The 23,212-nt window shown below is 43.7% G+C and overlaps 1 protein-coding gene across 1 annotated transcript in view; it reads left to right on the top strand.

The window, feature by feature from the left end:
* The first annotated feature begins 23,105 nt into the window (after positions 1 to 23,105).
* The window catches only part of PBX1 (PBX homeobox 1), a 256,902-nt gene continuing 256,795 nt past the window's right edge, over positions 23,106 to 23,212 (top strand). The window contains exon 1 of the mRNA XM_019530844.1: positions 23,106 to 23,212. The gene's annotated coding sequence lies outside the window, so the exon portion shown is untranslated.

Here is a 23,212-nt window from a genome sequence, read left to right as displayed (position 1 = left end):
GAGAGAGAGAGAGAGAGAGAGAGAGAGAGAACACTTTGAATCCTGCAATCATTAAAACCAATTCCACTTTTCCTGCCCCTGCCCACCTCCTGATATGTGTGTGAAACAATCTTTACAGCTACATAGCCATCAGATGGTATTGATCCAGCTGTGGAGATTGGTATTGACTGCTGCTGATGCTGCTCTGTGCACTTCTGTGGCTTTTAAAGATACACCATCCAGGTGATTTCACTTTGTACATGACACAGCTTGGGACATATTGGCTGAAACAGCCCCAAAAGTGTGTATCTACAATATATATAAAATGTTGCTTCCTTCACTACTATGTGCCCCAGGGAATAGGTATGAGAATGCTAGAGCAGATGGGGAGGAATGCTGACACCAGAAACAACTTATCTCATGGGAGGAACTAAGAATTTGTATTTGTCTTTGCTCTACACTGTCTTTTTTTTTCTTACTACCTATCATACAATTTTCCATTTTAGATCTAGCAATTAAAAATCCTCTGTGATTCAATACTTCAAATGTGACTGATCCGGCAGCTGTAGTAGGCCAGACCCCATTGAACCATTCAGCTGGAGCTGAGCCCTTCTTTGGGCTGCAGGATTAGTTCCTACGATATATATTTTTAAAACCCTCATGATACTGCATTGGGATTTCTCAGTCTCTCTTCTGCAGTGGGGCACAATGGAATGCAAAAAGCAGGAAATAATAATGTTTGAGTTTAAATATCAGCAGTTGTACTGCTTACATTATTTCCTTCATTATGAGGTCTGAGAACAGAGCACCAGGACAGACCTATAAAAATGCACATTTGTTTTCTTTAAGGTGGCTTGGTTTATGTTGCCTATGTGATCAAGTATAGGGGGGTTGAGCAGTCCAAAACACCGAAGTCACAGGAGAGTTGCATAAAAGCAGGGCTAGACCCTGCTTTCAATTACACAGAGTATTGTGGTTGGACTCACATCAGGTCTACAGTGGTACAGCTGGGAGAAGATTTTGACCCATGGAGTCAGTCTGACAGGACAGAAGCGATTTACTCTAACTATTGCTTTTGCTGTAATAGAAATTACTCAGACACTTGATTCAATTACTTGAAATCAAAACATGTATGTGTCTTCACATCCCTTTATTGAACCTTGCTTTACCATGAAGGTCTCTACTGTGCTGCTCAGGTTTATCCATCCACACTGACTGTTCCCGGAGCACTGCAAACCAAAGACACTGACATCACGCTGCATGGACTATCTGGTTACTTGTGTATAGTGAATGAAATCAACTGAGGATATGACATTGTTGGCCAAGACCACCTTTTTACCCAGGTGACCACTATGGTGAGAAGCATCTAGGTGCTATTGTCTCCAGTAGTATTGCTCAGGGATTTTCTTTGCAGCTTTACACCAAAGAGCTGGAACAGCTCCTATTCACATGATGAGCTGTTTTAATTTAGAGACCACTGAAATTATTCTCATGGATTCCCTAGGAGTTGAGGCATCACAAGCTGTGCCATCAGTTTCCAATCCAGTTGTAACCCAAGGTATGCTGCTTATCTCTGGGTGGGTGGACCTCACTTAAGATGTAGTGGAAAAGGAGCAGTTGCCAACTTTTATTGGTGAAGGGGCATTTGCTGTTTGGCAACGCAGCACCTTCAAGGAGTTCAGCCACCAGAAGTATAGATATCTAAACCCAGATGTCAACCCTCCTGTGCGCTTACTTACTGTAGTAAGCTACTCCTCTGTGCATGTTTGGTGCCGTGGTCAAACTACTGCTTAAAATTCCACACTCATTTTGCTGACTTGGGGATAATAATAATATGTCAACAGAGCCTTAAGTCCTGTCCTTCTTCAAGTCCCTTCCTAAGTCTCATCCCTTTCATGGTGACCTGTCTAACGAAAGTAGCTTTACAGGTGGCCTGTTAGTGATTCATTAATTTGTCGTCTTTGCTTATCTTATTTCAAACACACGCAACATAGGATATTCCAGTCAATGGCAGCAACTTCTCTGGTATGGCTAGGTAGGTATAAACCAGCAAGGGATGTGTGGACTGATTTGAGACCTCAACAGATATTGAAGACCAAACCAGTAGTACTTAAATTGTCTCTAAGAACAGCTCTCTGATCTTGTCAGATCCAGTAGCCCATGCCACATTGTCCTGTACTCAGGGGAACTTCAAGCAGTAACAGAATCCTTTTCAGAAAACTTCCTGTCTGGCAAAACTCAGCATTTGTGTTGGTGTTTCAGTTAGCTCTATAAAGTTCCCTCTGGCAAGGTCTGGCTCAGAGAACATCTCTTCCAACAGTATATGGCTCTGTTGTGCTGTGAAAATAGCTTGAAATACATCTGGTAAATGACTGTTTTCCCACAGAGGAGTAAAATAGGGCTATCCACATGCCAAAAGGCAGCCTGCAATAACTCACAATACTCTACAGGCACCACCAAATGTTCCTCTTATTTACACCAGTGAGACCTCATCGAAGTCAGTGGGGATATTACGTGCAGGGGCAACCAAGAACAGAATTTTAGTCCAGATGAGCATGGACTGTAGTATAAGTCCTCGTCCCTGTAAGTCAGTTATGACCAGCATGGCACTTTATCTCCCTCTCATGGCCTTCCACCTCCCGACCTGCCTAGACACCACGGTAAGTATCATCACTGCCAGCGCCCTCAAGGAGACCACCCACAAGAGGAACACAAGGCAGCTGGCTGGACATGACTTGGCCACCTTCCTCAGCGGCTCGCTGGAGGGCAAGTTTGGCAGAGAGGGCGGGGACTTTGCCTCACTGTGGAGCCGAGCCTGCAACGCCATGCGCCGCCTCGGGAAATGCATCAGCTGTGCCTGGATCTGAACCGAGGAGCACCGGGAGCTGGGAGTCTCCCTGCAACTAGCCCCACACTGTCATCATGACGGCCCGCACAAGGACCTTCCTGGAGAAGTTCCTGAAGGACGCTATCCGAAATAAAGTACGCAGATGACCTGAGGGCCAAACCCGACCAGGGCAAGGTCTTCAACGTCACCTCGAGGTGGGAGTCCAGCAACCACTTCGTGCCCAGATGCAGCTTCACGCGCTTCGTGGACTGGAGCTTCCTCCACCCCACCCACCTCAACTGCCTGCCTCTGAACATGGCAGTCCACTTCAGCCACCGGGACATGTGCTGTGTAGCTTCAAGCCTCACACCAGAGCCACAATGCTGTCCAGGACCGCCTGGTGAGGGCCATCCCAGCTGCAGCGGGGGAGATCACCATGAACTGCACCGTCCTGGGCTGCAAGAGCCAGATACGACCCGACATCGTCATCATAAACAAAGAGGCCAAGAAGGTCGTGATTGTGGATGTCACCATACCCTTCGAGAACTGGTGCCAAGCCTTCACTGATGCCCAGGCTCGCAAGTGGGAGAAGTACGCCCCACTGTCCAGCATCCCAAGGGGCTGTGGCTACAATGTGATGGTTGACACGCTCATCATGGGAACGCTCAGAGGCTGGGACCCCAGCAATGTGCCTGCCGCATCTCCTGCTGCTACACCAAGCTGATGCGCTGCCTCATGGTGTCCAACACCATCCGTTGGTCCCATGAAAACTACGTGGAACACATCACGGGCCACCGCCAGTCCTCCAGCCAGATCACCACCGGACTGGACCCAGAGGAGACCGCCTGAACACGCCCCCCCCTCTTCCCCCGCACCAGATGGACTTTCACTTTCGAGAGGATTCTTCAGCAACAGACGACCCCATTCCATCTGGAGAGGACCCCCGTGATGAGACTCTATATGGACTGAGACAATTTCTTCCACCATTGCGGACCATTGTAACGGGTTTGTGTGCATCTATCTTCTTTCTCTCTTGGCATCGTGAACCCCCTCCCTCCCCTTCCCCCTTCTCCCCTCCCCCCACCCCCTGACTTAGTTGGCTAACATTGTGTCTCCTGTAACCTAGTTGCGTTCCCCTCCTCACCCCCATCCCTCAATTGTTAGTCCCTCGCTCGGCGATCTGTATTTCCCTACTGGCTTTGTCATCTTTTTTGGATTCACAATCCTAAACATTTACTAATATAAGTCCTTGTCCCCATAAGTCAGTTATGACCAGCATAGCACTTTGTCTCCCTCTCATGGCTAGTCCACATACAGACTTTTCTGCTGCCACCTCTGAGCTAAGCAGCTTGAGGAGTTTAGCTCAGGTAATATAGTCATTTAGCTTCTGAGGTCCCAGGTTCATTCTCTTTAAATGACAAACCATTTAAGGTCTTCACATTTCATTGATGTAAGAGTAGTTGCACTGAGGAGAAGCTACTGTTTGCACCATTACTGTTTAACCATTGATTGTAGGGCAGGACAAACTACTTGGGTTTAATTCCCCATCTTACAGGTCTCTCATCTATCTACATGAGGAATGGGTTATATCTGAGCAGCCACATCCAATGTCTTGTACCAGGACAAGCTTCTGCAAACTTCTGCAAACAGATCTAGCTCTGAGAATACAGGTCACCACTGGAAAGAGTAGGAATAAAGTACTGCTGTGGACATTTAAGGCTGTATTAGTATTCCATTAGGTACTAGGGGCCCTGCTTGAGTATGGTATCCCACTGCACAGGGCACTGTGCATACATATGCACCCCAATGCAGAAGAATGTAGTCTAAATAAGCAAGATTGACAAGAGTAGGAGGGGAAACCAAGGCATAGGAGAGGGAAGGGATTTGCCTGTGGTCATGTGGGCAGGAAGTGGCAGAACCACATGTGGAACCAAGTGTCTTAGCCACCGACCATGCTGCCTCTCAGATGTCACGGACTAGAACTTGGCAGAAGCTTCCAAACACTTCACTAAAGCAAATGCCATTACTATGCTAGGACTTTATGACAGCTTTCTAACTGGTTGTGTTTGCCACATGTTCCGATGGGAACCTGCATTTCTGGTATCCCAAGCTATTTTCCAGCTGTGGGTCCAATTCACTGTTATGGTAACATTTCAGAGATATCAACTTTTCCCTTCTTATGGAGATACTGAAGTAAAGACAGGTAGCTGTATAGAATGAGCGTTTAGGAAAATTCACTTTTTTGTGTATTCTGATTTTAGAAGATTAGCAGATAGGGTCAGCTACAGACCCTGGCTTTTAGCTCTCCAGGTCACTTGTTCATGGTGCAATGGCCAAGAAAGCATTTGTCACAAGAGTGAGAACTCATCCAGAACTACATTGTGTTAGAACTGCATCAGGCCTCAGACAATCAAGATGTAAAGGACATAAAACTCACTGATGACTGTGAGTCTTTCTGATCTGCAGAAAATATGAATTGTTAACAGCTCCTGGACAAGTTTAGCTCAAGTTTTAGCACCACATGCTTTTAATTCTACAGCTTTCTGGCTCCAACTCTGATGTAGTAGCCAACAGGGCAGCTGTCACATAGGGTCAGAACATATAGTCTTACAACTACTTGGGTTTGTTACCATACAATAAGATAGGGCTAGATCTCTATTTGACTTCTTTTCCTTTATTCAATACGACCATTTCCCCAAATCCTTCGAGGGTCACATTTCACCCAGCACTCCCCCTCTCCTGACCCCAACAGGACAGCTTCTCCTTAATGAGCAGAGCCAAACACGTTCCATTCTGTTAATAAGGCTGGGGACCTTCAGGGGTGCTCCCCCTCCCTTCTCCTCCTTGGGCTTTGTCAGTTTCTTTCTCTCTGCCCTAATTCTCTTATTGTTCCAGAAATAGACTATTCAGTTGGGGAAGAACAATTAGCTGGAGAGAAGAGGCTGAGCAGGCTGGAATGCAGGAGGCATTTCAGCTCCCTTATCCAAAATTCAGGCTTCAGTGCAATTCACATTCAAGGCATGTTAAATTCAGGGGACATATCCTCAGTAGATGTAAATCATGGTAGTTGGAAGTTTTCTGATTTACAGCCACTGAGGATCTGGCCCCAGTTTGGATTAGGGGAAAAGCAGTATATCAAAAAGTCTGTATCAACTTTGAAGATATCTCTATACCAGTGGCTTTCAAACCTTTATAGACTTCAGGCACCCCTTGTTAGATTGAAGGCACCCCTTGGAAATGCCAGCTCTTACCTTTTACTTTTTTTTTACTACAAAACTAGAATTGAGCAATTCTGGTGTTGCAGAGAGTGCAGAAAGACCACAACAGGTCAGAATGTTTTTGACACTATAGACTTCTATTTGAAATCTCTGGGTTTATTTTGTGACGTGTGTGTAGGTGTTTGCATGTCTAATAGTGTGAATATTGCCTGGTGCCCCATAGCACCCGTAAAAGGATCTCATGGCATCCCAGGGTGTTGTAGCACCCTGGTTGAGAATCACTGTTCTATACCATATGAAGGCTGCTCTGGGGAGTGCTGTATAGACACATATTGTTCCCACCCAAGACATGCTACAGCCTGAAACTGAAGTAGTGTAACCACCCTTAGTGCAGCGCTGGGCATGTGCTAATAAATTCATTCCCTTGAGCAAACTTGGCTGCTCCCACTGCTAGCAGCACAGCTACTGAAGCTGCTTCATGCACTGCTACTACACAGGGTGCAGCAATGCTCAGGTACAATTCTGGCAAAACCTCGTTGCCTGATACATCTTCCTTGTCAGGCATTTACTGGCACTCAGCTTCTGTCTCCCTGGCCCTTTCCTAAAAAACTTGGCCATGTTTGAAATTAGCACTAATTAAAAGTCAGGGGGCAAATGTGAAGTATAGCTGTTGTTCCTAAAGAACTCTTTGAGTTGACACTCTTATTCTGGAATAAGAGTGGCTTGGCATGGTATTAATTGGGAATAACTGGTGTAGACCAGACTGCTGGTCTCTTTCTTACCCCTTACAAGGGATCCATCCCACACTCTTTTTTCCTGCACATCAGCAACATCCCAGTCTGACCCATACTTTCTGGTTTATCCTTCCAGGTATCTACTGGTTTTTCAGACCTTCCCTCACACCAATACCTGCTGTGCCAAAGCTCTCTCATCACTTCTACTCTGTACATCTGTTTGCTGACACCTGCACCATTTTCTGCTCCACCTTGGTCCACCACCTCTAATGCACATCCTTGGTTCCTGCTATCCAGCATCTCCTGCCCTTGGCAAACCATTTTCTGAGTAGCTTGCCTAACAATTACAAGGTGGGTCAGCTGGGAGTATACATCTAACGTGTGTCTGATGTTCAGGGGAAGGGAGAAGGCAGGCCATGCCTACTTTTCACCCACTCCATATACTGGCAGAAGGAACTTTTCTTGAACCTGCTCTTAAAATGCACAGGTCTCTGCTGACTAGGAGCTTCTAATTGTTCAAGACTATCAAAGCAATGGAAGACACAGATACAGTGGGGCATGTGTGCATCTTATGCTAAGACAAGTATGGATCTGTCTGCTAATGGTTAAACTGTGTGCAGATGAGTTTGCTATGACTTCCTCTCTGACAGCCCTGGCTCTTCAGCTTAAGGGGAAAACAAGCGCATTGCTTCTAGATCCAGGAGTCTTGGGTTCGGTCTCTGAAGACAACCTGTTTGGGCATGTGATTGTAAACAATGGCCCATTGGCTATAGGAGACTCATAAATCTGTGTATTTGGTTTACACACTGGAGGGAGACAAATTTACATTGTGTTAACTTGAGGGCAGGCGAGCCAACCCATGTAGTGAAAAGAGGGTGATTCGCAGCACTTAGGAAACCCAGAGTGGTTGCTAGCCTGGGAGCGCTGATTGTCATGCATGATGTACACATATACATGAGCCACAGGTGGGAGTTGGGGAAGGGCACCAGTAGCATGGATGATGTCTAGACCCTCAAACCATGAAAATATTCTGGGGCCTATAAAGAATTGCATGCATAGGCTAAAGAAAGCCTTCCCCTATCTTAGTGTTTTGCAGAAGTAGGTCTAAACATGTTTGTAAGTATGGAGCTTGTCAAGCAGTTTTGACAGCAACAAGCCAGAAAGAGGACAAGATTTTTCTGGTAAAAAAAAAATACTTTCTAGCTAAAAATCACAAATTTTGAAAATTGAAATATTTGGGTTTTCTGTCAGAAAGATATTTGTGGATAGTTCATTTGAAACATGGCAACATTTTAGAAATGTTTTTTTTCTGACTTGTTTTGAGCTCAGCTTGTGCAATATCACCTTCCAGCAGTACTAAGATCCTTAGGCTCTAGTACTCTGACAGTATTAAAGAGGCATCCCATTATATTCTTCTCTCAGTGCTTTGCAAATCCAAGCCATAATAAACATGATCTCATATTTTTGTTGTTATACAAAGCATTGTCATTATTGCGGTCATCCAAACTACTTTCAACCGCTGCCTTCTCCTTCCTGTGGGGCTTTCAAAAGACCCCCATGGATTGGGAATGGTTAGAAGGAGGGATGAGTTTCTCTGAGCTGTTCTGCTTTGCAGTTAATTTAACCTTATTTGCTTTTAGCTTAAATACATTTTCAGTTAGTTAACCTGTGAGTTTTTTCCTTCTTAGAACTTGCTGATTTTCCTCTCCTATACCTCTGAACAACCCTGTGCAACAGACAAGAGATATTTGTCTTCCTCTGCCTTTTCCCTGCTGTGGTAGTTTTGTATTCCTAGAGTTCTTTTCTCAGTAGTTTTGTTTTATCTCTCTTGGTCATTGGCTCTTCAGCCTAACTCTGACCTTCTGGATGTTATAACATTTTTTACTCTTTTCTTTTGTAAATCCAACCATTTGTTCTTCTTATCTTTTAAGTACTTTTCAACTTGCAGCGTCTTGGTTTTACCTTACTGCAGTATCTTCTAGTTCCTTGAGCTGAGTGTTCTTTCTTTGTCACTGTGTCACTTTTTGGGTATCCCTTCCGTGCAACAACGTTCCCACTAATGCTATTACTTATACTTCTTACTCTTCTGGTTCTATTTTCAGTGCATTGCTGTTCAAAAAGGCTGTAACTGTCCGCCCTTCTTATAGATGGGTTTAGCTTCCTCTGAGTCAATAACATCTTCCATAACCACTGCCTGAACCCCTGTACATTTCACCCTTGGCTGTATATTGGGCTTATCTGGAATGGGTGGCTTTTCCATTTCCTGTTTTGGGTGTGGATTCTGTCATCTGGTGTTGGACTTGTGCCTTGGAGTGTTTTTGTTTTTGTTGTTGCTATATTTACATCATAGCTTGCCAGATATTTGGCAACCAGATTATCCTCTGTGGTGGGACATGACAAATCACTTCTGTAATTGTTCTGAGATTCCATTTTGTGTGTGATGCTAGGACCAGAAGCTTACGTTCTGTATACATAGAGTGACCACATATCCTGGGCAAACCAGGATATTCCCAGATTCTGTAGTGCAGTCCTAGCCAGTCAGTCAAAAGTCCCGGAGCGGAGGCCAGCTGGGGTACGGAGCAGCATGGTGCACTAGGTAGGTGGCTGGGCAGGCAGTGCTGCTGCTATGCACGAGCAGGGTGGGCAGACTGCAGTGGGGTGGTGCCTGCTTCAGTCCTCCCACCTTGCTCAGACATGGCAACAGAGGTGTCTGCTCAGCCACCCGCCTGGTACTGCACATCTCTGCTGGACTCCACTCCGGGACTTTTGACCAACCAGCTGGAACCAGACTAGGGAAGCTGGGACTGTCCCAATTTGCTCAGGACATATAGTTGCCCTATTTATACTCATGGTGTGCACACTGATTTCTATGTTCAGAGCTGTGACTTTGGGTCATTCATTGGCCAGCAAGCTGTTGGATATGATCTCTGCTTCACTCAGGACATATCTACATTGTCAGTAGACTGTACTAGGGAGCATTGCTATGAAGAACAGCACATCCATTTCATACATGCTGCAACTGGGAACAGATGTCATATAGTCACCTTACTACAGCATTGCAGGGTTATGTTGCATTGATTTTGGGGTGCAGCATGTGTAGAGCAGACATGATGTGCTTTACTGCAGTGCTCTTTAGCTTGGCTCTTGGACAGCAAAGGCAAGCCCTGAGAGTTCTTCTGAAAACCCCCAGTTGATAAACATAACCTCCCAACCCAAATCAAGAAACTCTTCCATGGGCAAGTCCTGATGTAATGTGCTGTCAGTATTGCCTGGATTAATCCTGGTTCTTGGTTATCTTTCTTGAATGGTCATCTACCACAGTTTTTGGTGTAGGACATAAAACTAGGAAGAAAATACGTGTTTATGATGAAACAGCTAATATAGTGTAACGCCCAAGTGTAGAGGGCTGTTTTGGACAAAGTACATCTTTCTGCTCTGAGTTGGTACAACATCTAGCCTAATGGGGCCCTGGTCTGTGAGCAGGGCTCATAGGGGCTGTTAAAAAGAATAAGAGTGACAATGAGTTGTTGTTTCACTTCAGTGTAACTGGTCAAGATGAACTTTATTAATTCATGACTGATTTTTCAACCACAAACTTTTCAATGTGCAATCAAACCTTTTGTTGAACAATTTATTTACCAACTGCCCCTCTTCCTCTCCCCTCCTCCCCCCGATCTTTGATGAAAATCTAGGTTTTTTTTCTGAGAAAAAGAAGTTTCCCAACCAGCCCTAGATGATGCTGGTTCATTAGGAGAGCTGTTTCTCAGCACCTTACTCCATCTGTTGCACTAGAATATCTTCCAGCAGAGCTGATGCTTTTAGATGAGAATAGCACAACAGGCTCAAAGGAACACAGTGTTGCTCCTATTGCAGCTGCCACTCAGACAGGAGAAACAGGATACAAAGCAGTTCATGCAAAATGCAGTTTATTTTACTAAATTTTTAAAAAAGTATGACAATAAACAGCAATTGTGAACTTCTTTCCAAGGGCATTGAAGACCAGCAGTCTGTTCCTTCTAGTTCTTCACTGAAAAGTGGTAACTACTTCTTTCAGGTGTCTCTCTGTTAATGGGGAAGGCTGCTGCTTATATAACCTCACTGTCTTCCTACCCAGTATTCCTTGGCAGCTTCTTATTCACAGGCATTGCTCTGAACCATAACTCCCAATGCAGTTAGAACAAAGATAATCCTGGATCAAAGGTCTATCTTTAATGCCCAGGAGTCCCCAATATAGGGAATTTGGGATTCTCTCTTCACTCTGGCCCAGAATAACCTGAGACTTTTAATTAATGGAGCATGCAGTTCATAGTGGCAGGAATAGAGGGGTGGGATTGAGAATGTACACTAGGTACACTAATGATTAGTGAATAGGGCCTTGAGCTTGCAGCACTGAATTCAGTGGGACCTTTTCCATCAACATCAGTAGATGTAGCATCAGGTGCAAAGTGGGCTTTCTTTGGCAGGACAGTTCTTTTGGACCAGAATCCCACTGAAGTCTTTTGATAGGTGGGGTGATGAGAATGGTTTCATCTCACTGCAACTAGGAAAGTACTTACTGCTTTACTTATCCTTCTTTGTTTGTGTCTGTCAGATTAATAAAAATACATTTTGTCCTGCTGTTTGCATTATCTGATCCAGGTTAGAAGAGCAAAGCATCTCAGCTATTAAATGAACTTCACAGCTTGATGGGATGACTAAGGTTGTCAAAAATGTGCTCTAATGCAATGAGGAGCAATGACTTTGATACACAAGCCATGGTTTAAAGTTCTCTACTCTGTGTTAATCAGGATGAAAGACTAGATGACTGTAACAGGAGTAAGGTCTGAGGGGCAGCTGTCATATCCCCTGGTAGCCAAATGCCTCCTATCCCACTCTGGCTCACTGGGGCACTCTCCAGTTTAACTATGCTTGCCCCACCTTGATATAACTAATAATCCTTAGGTAGGCTGTCCCAGGGCCCCAAAGTAAACCTCATTCCCTCCACTATCTATTATCTCATGTGCCAGATTGGAAACCTGTTTCACTCCTCTGACTCTTGAATTTGGGTCCCCCCTGGCCTTATCCAGGCCTGAGGACACAAGCTGCATTAGGGGTGATAACCATGGTCCCCAACATCCCCTGTAGCCATGCCTATGCCTCACAGGCGGTACTTGATCACTTTGAGGGGCCCCTTGGCCCTACTGCAACACTTGGCCCCCTCAGGCCTCAAACCTTTGTTGGGGCTTCAGTTTTCTTGGCTTTGGCTGCTTTTCTCTGGCTGTGGCCCCTCACTCTAGGTCCACTGCTTGGGATCTTGGCTTCTGGGCCTCCAGCATGCTAGATCCCTGACTTGGCCCAGGCTGTTCTTGTACCTCTCAGTCTCCTTATGGTCCTTGACCCCTACAAGGCTCTATGCAAGGTGCCCCTCTGTGTCCCTGTGGCCTCCACAGCCCCCTATAGCCACCATCCGGTCTTTGATTTGAGCTTAAATGCAACACAAATGCAAGTAATTACTTTCAACAAAAAATCTCCCCTACTCTGGATTTATGCTGTCTTTCAAGCCCTACCCTATTTTGGGCTCTCACTTCCAAGCTCTCATGATGGCTTGAGAACTTGCTAGCCTGTCTCCTTCAGCCTCTCTCTTCCAAGAGGCCTGCTCTCTGCAGCAGGCAGGGCCAGGCTGCTTGCTAGTTTCTGGTGCTGGACATATATGCCCTGGAGCACTGGCCCTTCCGGTCAGATGACTCCTGGATCAGGCATATGGGTTTACCCTTGTGCCTAAATGGTCAGCCGGCCCCTCCCTGCTGCTGCTTGACCCAGCTGCTTGCAGCCTTTACTCTCTGGCTGCCTGGGAATCTGTCCCACACTATGAGCTTATTGCAGTGCAGCTGGCGCACTTTCTTCTTAAAGTAACATGAGCTATTGGCTCCCTGTAACAATGACCATAATGGTTCCTTCTGGCTTGAACAACTACGAACTTTGCTCAGCCCAGAAAAAGAAGTAGCGATGCAAGATTAGTAAAGAAGAGGGCAAGGCCAAGGACTATCCAAATACCCTCATCCCAGCTGATAGATCTGTGAGACATGCAAAGATTCTAAACAATCCGATTGGCTATTTGATCAAGGAATAGTAATACTTCTTTGACAGTCTTAGGTTAATAAAGATTTTTTTGCAAACATCTAGTTGGTTTAATAAAAGATAATCACCTCTGCCACGAGTTCTCATTCCTTTGGGTTAATCTTTTTTTTTTTTGTCCTGGGCGTTTGAAATATGTGCTGGTGTTTCACAGGATTACCCACTAAATGAACATCAGCAGGGTAAACCGTGAGTGTGTGCTTTTAGATCAAGGACGCCAAGACCTCCAGAAAGAAAGTCTCATTACCATTCTGAGAACTTGTGGAGGGTATTGAAGGGGCATTACCAATTGCATCAGATGTGAATCTGTGCTTTTGTTTTAGGGAACAGTAAGCCCATACACATACCAATTAGCAGAATGGAACTGCGTAAAGAACAAGGAGGACCGGACTGATAATAAGCAAAGTGCTTAAATATAGGAAATTGGGGAAGAAGCCAAATGAAAATGAAACACAAGGCTATGGTCCAAATCCCAGGGTTGTACGGAAAGAGCGGGCCCAATGGTAACAGAAACACTTGGTCACAACCCTGGATAGGAAACTCAGGAATAAGCATATAGTGAACTGCACATGAATCATTAAACCAGTGCTCCCAGCCTACATACAAACTAGCAGACCCAACGGAGAGACCATGGCCTCTATAGACCACAGTGACCCCTTAAACTCATTGGAAGTTTTTTGGCTTTTAATTATGTTGCCTCGTGGAATGCAAGGGAGGATGGAAATGTATCACAGCAATTAGTGATGATCTAGAGGTAGATATATGATTATGGGGCAGATCACTAACTTTCCTGCCTACCCTCCAGGGCACTGGCTCTGTTCCTTTCTGCTATCTCTGTGGAGCTGGGGCTGTTAATGGAGCCTGTCTCAACTTCTCTTTCATTAATGCAGGCTTTGCAGCACATGTCTGAACCTATTCCTCTCATCCTTCTCCTCCTTCTGCTTTCACGAGCTGCTGGAAGTGCTAGAGAGAAAGGGAAAGGGAGGGAGAATATCCCTGCCCTACAGGTGAACTTGATGAACATTATTTGCAGATTGGTAATTTAAAAAAATCAAATAAACCAAATCTGTCTGAATGAGACAATGAAGCAAGAACTCATTCAAAATATGCATTGCTAATATAGTGCAATGGGTGTATTTCCTTGAATAGCAACTTATGAGTTATCCTACAGTAATCATCTGCTATTCAGAAACATACATCTGAAAAAGAGGGCCGGGAGGGGGGATCTTGTTTGAAATATATAGTATGTGACCAGGGACAACATTATTAAAATACACAGAGAGAAATGAGCATATTATACCAAAAGGAAATTCAGTTATAATATATTGTACAATTCAGTCCAGTAACTACACAAGATTTTTAAAATTTATTTATATATAGCATATTACCTGTGTGTTTTTTAAGCTGCTAAGACATTGTTTGATACATGTGGTTTTTACTTCTGGGCCTGACAACGGCCTCTATAATGGCCTGTAGCTTGGGCTAGCTGATTTCCATCTCCAAGCCTCAGTTTCTCTATGTGTAAAATGGGGACACTGATACCCAGTTTCTTTGTGAGGTGCTTGGAGATCTACTGATTGCAAGCACTATAGAAGAACTTGATATTATTAATCATAGTAGGAGCTCTTGGTATCAATTAAATGAGGTTTCCTGTGGAAATTCTGGAATGTAAGCCAATCCATATCCTTGTATTGTGACTTCTTCCTTTGAAAACTGATGTAAAGATACCTGGGTGAAAAGGTATCTATGAGGGCCAAGTGTATTATTGTGCTGGATGATTTGAAAAAAGCAAAGCAGGTTGAAAGGTAAAGTTTATGTCCTGAAAAATTGCAGAGTTTTTACTTCTTTTTTTGTCTCATTGCATCCAAAATGGATCAATTTCCCATTTTCTTCATGAAATGCTCTCTGATGTTTTAGTCAGTATTTGTGGTGATATTTATCTGAGTAATTTTGAGCAGTTACTGATATTTTAAGAGTTGTTTGCCACAAAAAAATGGAATATCTTGATCTTGTGGACAATATTTTGTTAAAAAATGTCCTATTCTGAATAAAGCCAGTTGATCAAGAAACTTTTTTGTACAAAATTTGCAGCCAGCTCTAAGAAATAGCTTGTGATCACATTAAGGACTATTGGAAGAAACAAGCAGGCAGTTTAAACTGAGTAAAGATTGAGATGAAGTTACACACTGCAAATACATCATTTATTTCCTTCATGTAAATAATTTCAAGTGTGTTTAGTAAACTCACTTTTATGACAGCTTATGAGAAAACCAGTTTTTATTTTCTGTTAACTGAAAAATATATTTTACTTTCAAACCAATAATGCATGCACATAAATTCTGGACACAAAGGGATACAAAAAAAACTTAATGGGAAAGAAACTTCATCCATTATTCAACAGAAGTAATTTTTGACCTGTATTAAACCTGCATGAGGCAGGCCACATGAGTAAACCTGGTTGAAGACCTATAATATGCAAACTGATTTTATTGAAATAACAGTATTTTATAGAAAACAAATATTTACATTATTAAAGCAGTGTGGCCCAACAGACCAAACACTGGAATGTGAACTAGGAAATGTGGGTTTTATTCATGGCTCTGCCACTGGCCTGCTGCATCAACTTGGAAAATTCATTACCTCTCTCTATGCTTCAGTTTTCTTGTCTGCAAAATAGGGAGAATGATACTGACATCCTTTGAAAAGAGCTTGGAGATCTGCTAATGGAAAATACTACAAAAGGGCAAGATCTTGTCATTAAAAGTCTAACGACCAAATCCTTCAATGACTTGCACGTACACTCAGCTCTACACAATGAGTAAAATCCTAGCTTCTTTAAAGTCAGTGATGAAATCATTGTCAGCAAGGTCGGATCCTCACTGGGCATGAATTGTCATAGCTCCGTTTTCTTCCCTCTCTGCCTGGTTTTCCATTTTTCCACAAGAAAAAGGAATTAAAAAAAAAAGGAATAAAGGGATGAAGAAAAGAACTGATTTTCAATGGAACCCCCAGCAATACAGTCACAGGAACATTAAATGAAAGACTGTTTTTAACCCTTCCCTCCCCCACATTTGGCATTTTTCACTCTGTTTCATTTACTGCCAGCAGGGCTCTGACCATACAGAGCTAACAAGGCAGTGAGACCCAGGATGGAAAAATGGGATGTTATTCTGCAGAACATTTTGCCAAAAAAATTACCTTTACATTTTTCCATGGAAATTTCAGTTTAGAACCAAAATATCTCAATTGTGAAATGCCACCTTGGCACTTCATGGGAGCTGTTGCGCAAGTGCTTCAAGCTCATATGCTGATCATGGTACAGTATTGTCTTCCCTCTTGGTGAGGCAAGTGGTCCATCAGGAGCAGTTGCAGTACAGCGTGGGAGATGAAGTCCAGCTTGGACGCTGGGCCCAGAGAAAAACCATGGACATATGAAGCACCCAAACTACAATTTTGATGGGGCACTGTGACATCACTTCACAACTGAAACATTTCTGTTCCCAGGCATTTGGTTTATGGATAACAAAAATCAGTTTTCTATAGAAAATACGTGGGGGTTTTGCAAGATATGTTAAATCAAAAACTCCATTTTCTGTTGCAAAACAGTTTAGCAAGTTTTTGACCAGCTATATGCACTCAGGACCTGTGTCATGATGATGAACATAGAGGAGATGGGTAAGAGCAGCACAACCCTGTGACAAGATGCAATATCTCTGTTCTTTCAGAGGGATAGATTTCAGGGTGCTCCTTCAACCTTAATTTTGTTTTGTATTTCCTGACCTTTATGGGCTTAATTTTGCAATAATAATGCTGAATTAACAATGGTTGGATTTGTATTTAATAAATAATGTGAATTACATTGCAGTGATGCCAAGACTCTAACAAGGGGCTCACACAAACATTTTCTCAGTAATCTGTGATAAACGAAAGATAGGGTTACATGTACTTGCATGGTTAGGAATGAGGGACTTGGAATCTCTCCATCTAATTTTACCATTGAAACAAAACCACTTTATAAAAATGAAAGGGGGAGGAAACAACACAGCTTGGCTTATGCACTTATACTATGTGTAATGGAAATGTTTATTCTTTATTTCAGGAAGATTTACTGGGTGTACAGATAATAGAGCACACTGTTTGGCTTGTGTAATGGGGAAGAAACAGTAAAGATTTTTTTAAGGACGTCCAAGAGTATCCTGGCCACCAAAATATTTTGCAGTCTAACATATTCCAAAGGCAAAAACAAATATACAAACACAATGTGTATCTGAAGAATAACTGTGTAAATCCTGCAGTTCTGTCTTCTCTCAGAAGAACTGTTTAATAGAATCCAAAATTTAGCAGGAAAATAGAGGTCACCTTAACTCTCCCTTCATCTGAATGGTCAAATTTTACCACATGACTCCTAAAACCCCTGAGAAACATCTTCAGCAGACCCCAGGAGAATTTGTTCATGCAAAGTCTGATTCAAAGTTCACTGAAACCTGTAAAAAGACTGCCACTGACTTCAGAGGACTTTAGAATCAGGTTCATAGAACCAGTCATCATTCAGGATTGCAAAATATTTTACAAAACAAGACCCCCTATTAATATTTCCAACTTCGCCGAATCAGAAATTATGAGTCAGATGAGCCAAAAATCATGAGTTTGTCTTAAAAACTCATGACGCCGTTTGTTTTATTTTTAAAATACTCTTTGGGACCTTTTAAATTTGCCCTTTAGTTTTTAGGCCTTTGGCTTGCTTGTTTTCAAGCTTTTCTCCATCACCAGGAAGGTTGGAAACTTAGATGAAACCTAACATAGAGTTGAGCTTGTTAAGTATTCACCTGACTCCAGGATGTAGGGAAAAACAGAAAAATGTCATGAGACTAATGATAAGATCATAAGAGCTGCTAATCCTGCACCTAGATGTGAATAGACCCATTAATAGCAGTGGAACTGCTAACCTGAGCGAAGTATGAACCTAAGTGCAAGACTGGGCTTTCCAAGTACACTCCTGAGTGCACTGCTTCCTGCTGTGAGTAGTTCCATTAACATGGGCCACAATCCTACTTGAGTTCTTGGTATGAGCATGAGTTTTTATTGTGCAAAGGATGTAATTTCAAATTCTCAAATTTACAAACTAACATGCTATCCATGTGCTATTTATGGTTGACTCACCAATGTGTCCCATGGTGAAACAGTATTTATTTAATACTACATGTAACGCAGTCAACATGCAACATGGCAATACAACACATGTTTCAGGGCTGAAAGTGAAAAAGAATAGATAACTAAAACTGCAGGGAAAATTGAGAGCCATCAAGTAAGTCACCTGAATAAAATCAAGCGTGTTTACTGGGTTTTGGGCCCAAGAGTGCTCTTTGGCTAGCATGTCTTACATTTTTCTTTTAAATTGTTTTTCTGGTTAGAAATACCAGATTTTCCAGGTTCTGCCTATGTGCAATAGTTTTAAAAAAGGGATTGTATCTCAGGCAAAAATCCAATTTTTAAAATTTTTCAGCAAATTGAAGTTAAAAAAAATCTTTTATACTGAATGAAATGATTTATTTTGCAAGAAGTGAAACAGTCCATTTCAATTGTTTGTGACCTGGTTACTTTGTTTTTTATTCATGTTTAATGTTTTTCTTAATAAAATTAATGGCAATTTCAAATAAATTTGATTCCAACTGAAAAAGTACAATGTTGTGTCTGAAACATGTAGAAGCAAAATATTTTGATTTTTTTGGGTTGTTATCATTATTATTATTTTAAAACTAGTGGCTTACCAACTTCATTACTTACCTTTCTGAACTAACTGCGGGAATTGAGAGGTAGAATTTGATGGGGTGTTTTGCGGGAAGTCAAATTAGGTGAGCACAGCTGGCTCTTTATGCCTGATGATCCAAAAATCTATGAGTGAACAGTTTGGTCAAAATGAGGCAAATTCACAACACATTTCTCTTTGATCTGCATTTTTCTGCTTAAAAAAGTATGCAAAAAAAAAAAAAAAATCACTTGGTTATCTTTGCCATCTCACTGGGCCTCCACATACAATCCATCTTTCCCAAGGACTGCTTTGCTGCACCACACTCATCTGCTCAGTTTTCCCACTCAGCTTCAGTCAGTGTTGCAGAGACTGATGTGGGATACCTTCCTGTCTCTACATTTCCTGTATTCCCCTCCCCCCGCAGAGGTTAAGGAAATGCAGAAGAAGTTCCCTCATCATTGCCTGTTGCCTCCGAAGTGTCTGCAGTGGTCATCCAGGAAAATATCAACATGGCCCTAATCTCTGAGACAGCAGCTTCTCTGGTTTTCTGTTACCACTGCACACCCTTCTATAGACCCTAGGGCAAAACGTGCATGTGAGTCCCTACAGAACAGTGTTTGTGGTGGGAACTGCAAATGGTCATCACCAAACAGAGACAGGGATCCCACACCGAGCAAGGACATGGAAGTTTAAGTAAGTAAACTGCCCTCCCCCACCCCCAGCATGCCTTTAATCCTACTGTGTTCAACCTTGTACTCTTTGTAGATCAGTGAGATCTCATCGGAAAAATATTTGACTTGGATAACGAATTTCTTCTAACAGAAACAATGTGTAAGCCCTGAACAAAAGGGCCACACCAGCAGCTGGGGAGAAGAGCTCAGAGCAGTCACCAACAGGTGAAGGAAAAATAGCAACCATGAACCCTCAGCCCAGGTGCTAGTAGCTAGCTGTCACACCAGTACCCTCACTAACTGTTCCTCTGCCCCAGCACTCATCCAGTTACTGCCAGGATCACCCAGCTACCCTAGCTCCATACCAGGCATCCCCAATCCCTGACCCAGGCACTCCTTATGCACTTACTCTGCATAGGTACCTCAGCAGCCTCATTTCTGCCCACACCAGGCATCCTACATATCTAGTTGATTCAGGCGACCTCTCCCCCCACCCCCAGTTCAGCTTTCCTAGATGTCCCTTCCAACTCCTCCCACTCCCCACAGAAAGTGTCAGTGTCCCTGAATGTGGGTAGGAAGAGATCCTATCACCTTCTTCCCTGGCAGTGGTTTTTTACAAACATGAGTCATAAGATAAACCCAGAGATTTCAAATAGAAATCCATCGTCATGGACTTTCAAAGTTCTTTGCAGCAGAAAAACTACTCTTTTTGTAGGCAAAAAAGAGTGAAACTTAAGAGCTGGCATTTTTCAAGGGGTACCTTGAATCTATCCAGAGGTGCCTTGAGCCTACCAAGGGTGTATCAAGCCTAGAAAGGTTGAAAAACACTGTTCTAGGGGCAGGGTATGTGAAAAACTTCTATTTCCAGGATTGGGGCCTACAGTATTGGGGGACATTTATGTGCATCTCCCCCACTACTCCTGAAGATGGGGGAATCAGCCATTCGCTTGTAAAGGCAAACATTGCTCCCAGCAGCTGTGCTTTACAAGTTACTTGTACTTAAAGCTGTTATAACATTTTCAGACAAAACATGATTTTCAAGTTGGCAGTGACCCTTGAATAATAACTTTACTTCATCCAACAAAGAAAGTTTAAAGGGATCAATTTCCTGAACCAGTCAGGGCTCTGTTTTGTAAACTCCTTGGGCCAGACACTATGTGCATTTCCTTACGTTATGTTGGCCACATACCAGTTGTACTCCATAAATAATTTAATTAACAACTGCAACCCCATGGAATCCCTTCTGCTTGGGAGAAGAGAGAAAAGCCCTCATTTATGTTAACTCTATCCACAGCCTCTCATAGAGCAAAACAGTTATCCAGATCCAATAACCCGCACAATATTTGGTGTATATTTTTAAAGCTTCTAAAGCCCCATGATCAGGTGACAACCTCTACTTTTGTTAAAAGCAAACACAAAAAACTAACAGTTTCTTAGCTTTTGGTGCTGTGGAAGACAGCTTGAACATAACTGAATATATTATAACATAGAGGCACAGGCTCTATGACAGATGAAACACTTAAAGGCTAGGGACAGAAATTTCATGTAAACTGGTATAAATGATCAGAAACCCGTTCAAATCTGTAACACAACAGAAGTTCAGTGTACATAAACTGCTTCAAATTGGCTGAAACTGGTTTAACATAAACCTGGATGGATGTAGCATCAGGTTTAACTGATTTAAGTCATTTATTGAACTTCTGGCTAAGAGCAACTCCAGATTCAAGCTAAACTCCCAGTTTCCAAGGATGCTTTGCAAGTCCCCTGCAAGCCCCCCTCAGAGGGTGGGTGGCTTAGCTTTGGCCCAAGCTGTCTGCTTCAGCTGAGCAGGGAGCCATGCTCTAATGCCCCCGAGCTTCTGGCCTGGGCCACTGCAGCCATGTGGCTGCATTTCTGTAACTTCAAGTGAATGTCTGTTCACTTGCTTATCAGTTCAATTTACACAGTTTAGATTAACCTGCAAAGATTGAATCGATTCAGCCTTGGGATTTTTGACTGTCTACTTAGCCATACTGATTTAAAGGGTGTGTGTGACAGGGACTTACTGCTGATAAATATGCATCAGCTGATCCACTGTAAGGGTTTGATGTGTCACCTCTAATCCCACAACTAAATAGGCCATTTTACACCACAATGAACCAAGTAAATTACCATAGTTTAGCTTCCACTTTTTGCAGAATAGAGCAGACATGCTGACTAGTTACAACAGGTAAGTTTCAGGTGTAGTTTTCCTCTCCCTCATCTTTCAAGTGACAGGTTTCTTTTGCTACCTGCACTTTTAAAACTTTAAGCTCAACACACAGGGCACGTCTACATGAGACGCATACTGTGCAGTAGCCAAATAACACTGCGCAGTAGTGTGCCAGACAAAAACTGTTAATATGCTACTGTGCAGGGTTAGTAGACTACTGTGCAGTAAGCGTCACAAAAAAAGTGTGCGCCGGTGCTACTATGCAGTAAGCTACTGTGCATGTAGTACTTCATTAAGCAAGTACTAAACTAAATGCTCAGTAACTGTGCAGTAATGAATGTGTAGATGCACTCACAGAGCCCAAAATATGACTGTTCTATCTTTGCCAAACATGATTGTGTGGCTTGAAAAATGATGAGATTAAAAACAATGTCCTAATTTCTTGGGGCCCTTGGAGCTGCCCAGGAGAGCAAACAAGGCCCTCTTGCTAAGGAAATGCCAGCAACTCTGGCTATCAAACAGCTTTGGGAAGGGGCTTTCAAAACACCGGTAGTGTAAGAGCAATGTTGTAGCTGGGATGGTCCCAAAATTACATGAAAGGCAAGGATTTCTTAGGGTGACAATATCCGTTATCGCACCAACTGAGTTAGACAAGCTTTTAAATGCAGACCATTCTTCCTCAGGTCTGATCAGATGGAGCCAGGCACCCCTGCCTCCTTCAAAGCAATGAAGAAGGGCCGGACAGCTTGCAGAAAAGGGTATTTTGTTGCGTTTCAGACCAAGAGTTGTAGACTGGTGTATTCCTTCAGAGCAGTGCTTGACATCCAGCTGAAGAAACGCCCTGGAGCGGCCGGGGCCAGCCCCTCCGGGCCCCCAGTCCTGCAGCACCGCATGGCAGCAGCGGCCCTTTTCTTCCCCATTTAATTCCGCGAGAGGCTCTTGCACCTTTAAGGACCGGGGCCTCGGGCTGGAAGCACGGCCCCTCCCGGCCCACCTCTGGACGCGGTGATTGACGGGAAGCGGGCGGGGGTGCGTGTCTGTGTGTGAGGAAGGGGTGGGAGGAGCTGGCCCCTTCCCAGGTGACCAATCCGGGCCGAGGGGCGGGGCGCCTGCCCCCCCCGCGCCCTCCCTCCCAGGCTGTGGCTTTCTGTGTCAGTTTCAGGAGTCCTGGGCTAAACAAAAGCAGGAGGCAGAGGGGGCTGCTGGAGTTTGCAGAGGCAGAGGGAAGGGAGCTGCCTTGCCTGCTGCTGGCTTTGCTGCTTCTGCGGAGAGGAGAGATCTGGCTTTGGCAAGGGGGTGGGAGGGGGGGAGAAAACCCCCACCAAACCCCAACCCAATCAAACCCACCCCCTTTGCAACCACTCTGGCTCCAGGGGGGTGGGGGAAAGTTTGCTCTGCGACCCTTCTTCCTCCCTCTCTCCTTCAGATCCCTGCCTATTTGCAAAAGGATTAAGCTACAGATTTAAACGCTGATAGCCTGTTTCTGCAATCGCAGAAGGACCCCGGGACTGAAACAAAACAAAACAAAACAAAAAAGCTGCTAAAAATCCAGCTCTGATTTTTCAGCAAGTGGAAGAAGGTTGATTTTTTTTTTCTTGCTTTTGAAGTCACCACCTCCCCCCTCCCTCCCAAGAAGCAAAGGGATCTTTTTGTCCCCCCTCCCCCCCCGTTTTGTCTTTTTCTTCTTCTTCTTCTTCCTCCCGAGAAGGATTTGGAGCCGGCGTGAAGG

Source organism: Crocodylus porosus, unplaced genomic scaffold (genome assembly GCF_001723895.1).
Source record: "Crocodylus porosus isolate Cpor-Errol unplaced genomic scaffold, CroPor_comp1, whole genome shotgun sequence".
Lineage (NCBI taxonomy): Eukaryota > Metazoa > Chordata > Crocodylia > Crocodylidae > Crocodylus > Crocodylus porosus.
Note: the sequence above shows the minus strand (reverse complement) of the source record. Positions and strands in the feature narration are given on the sequence as shown.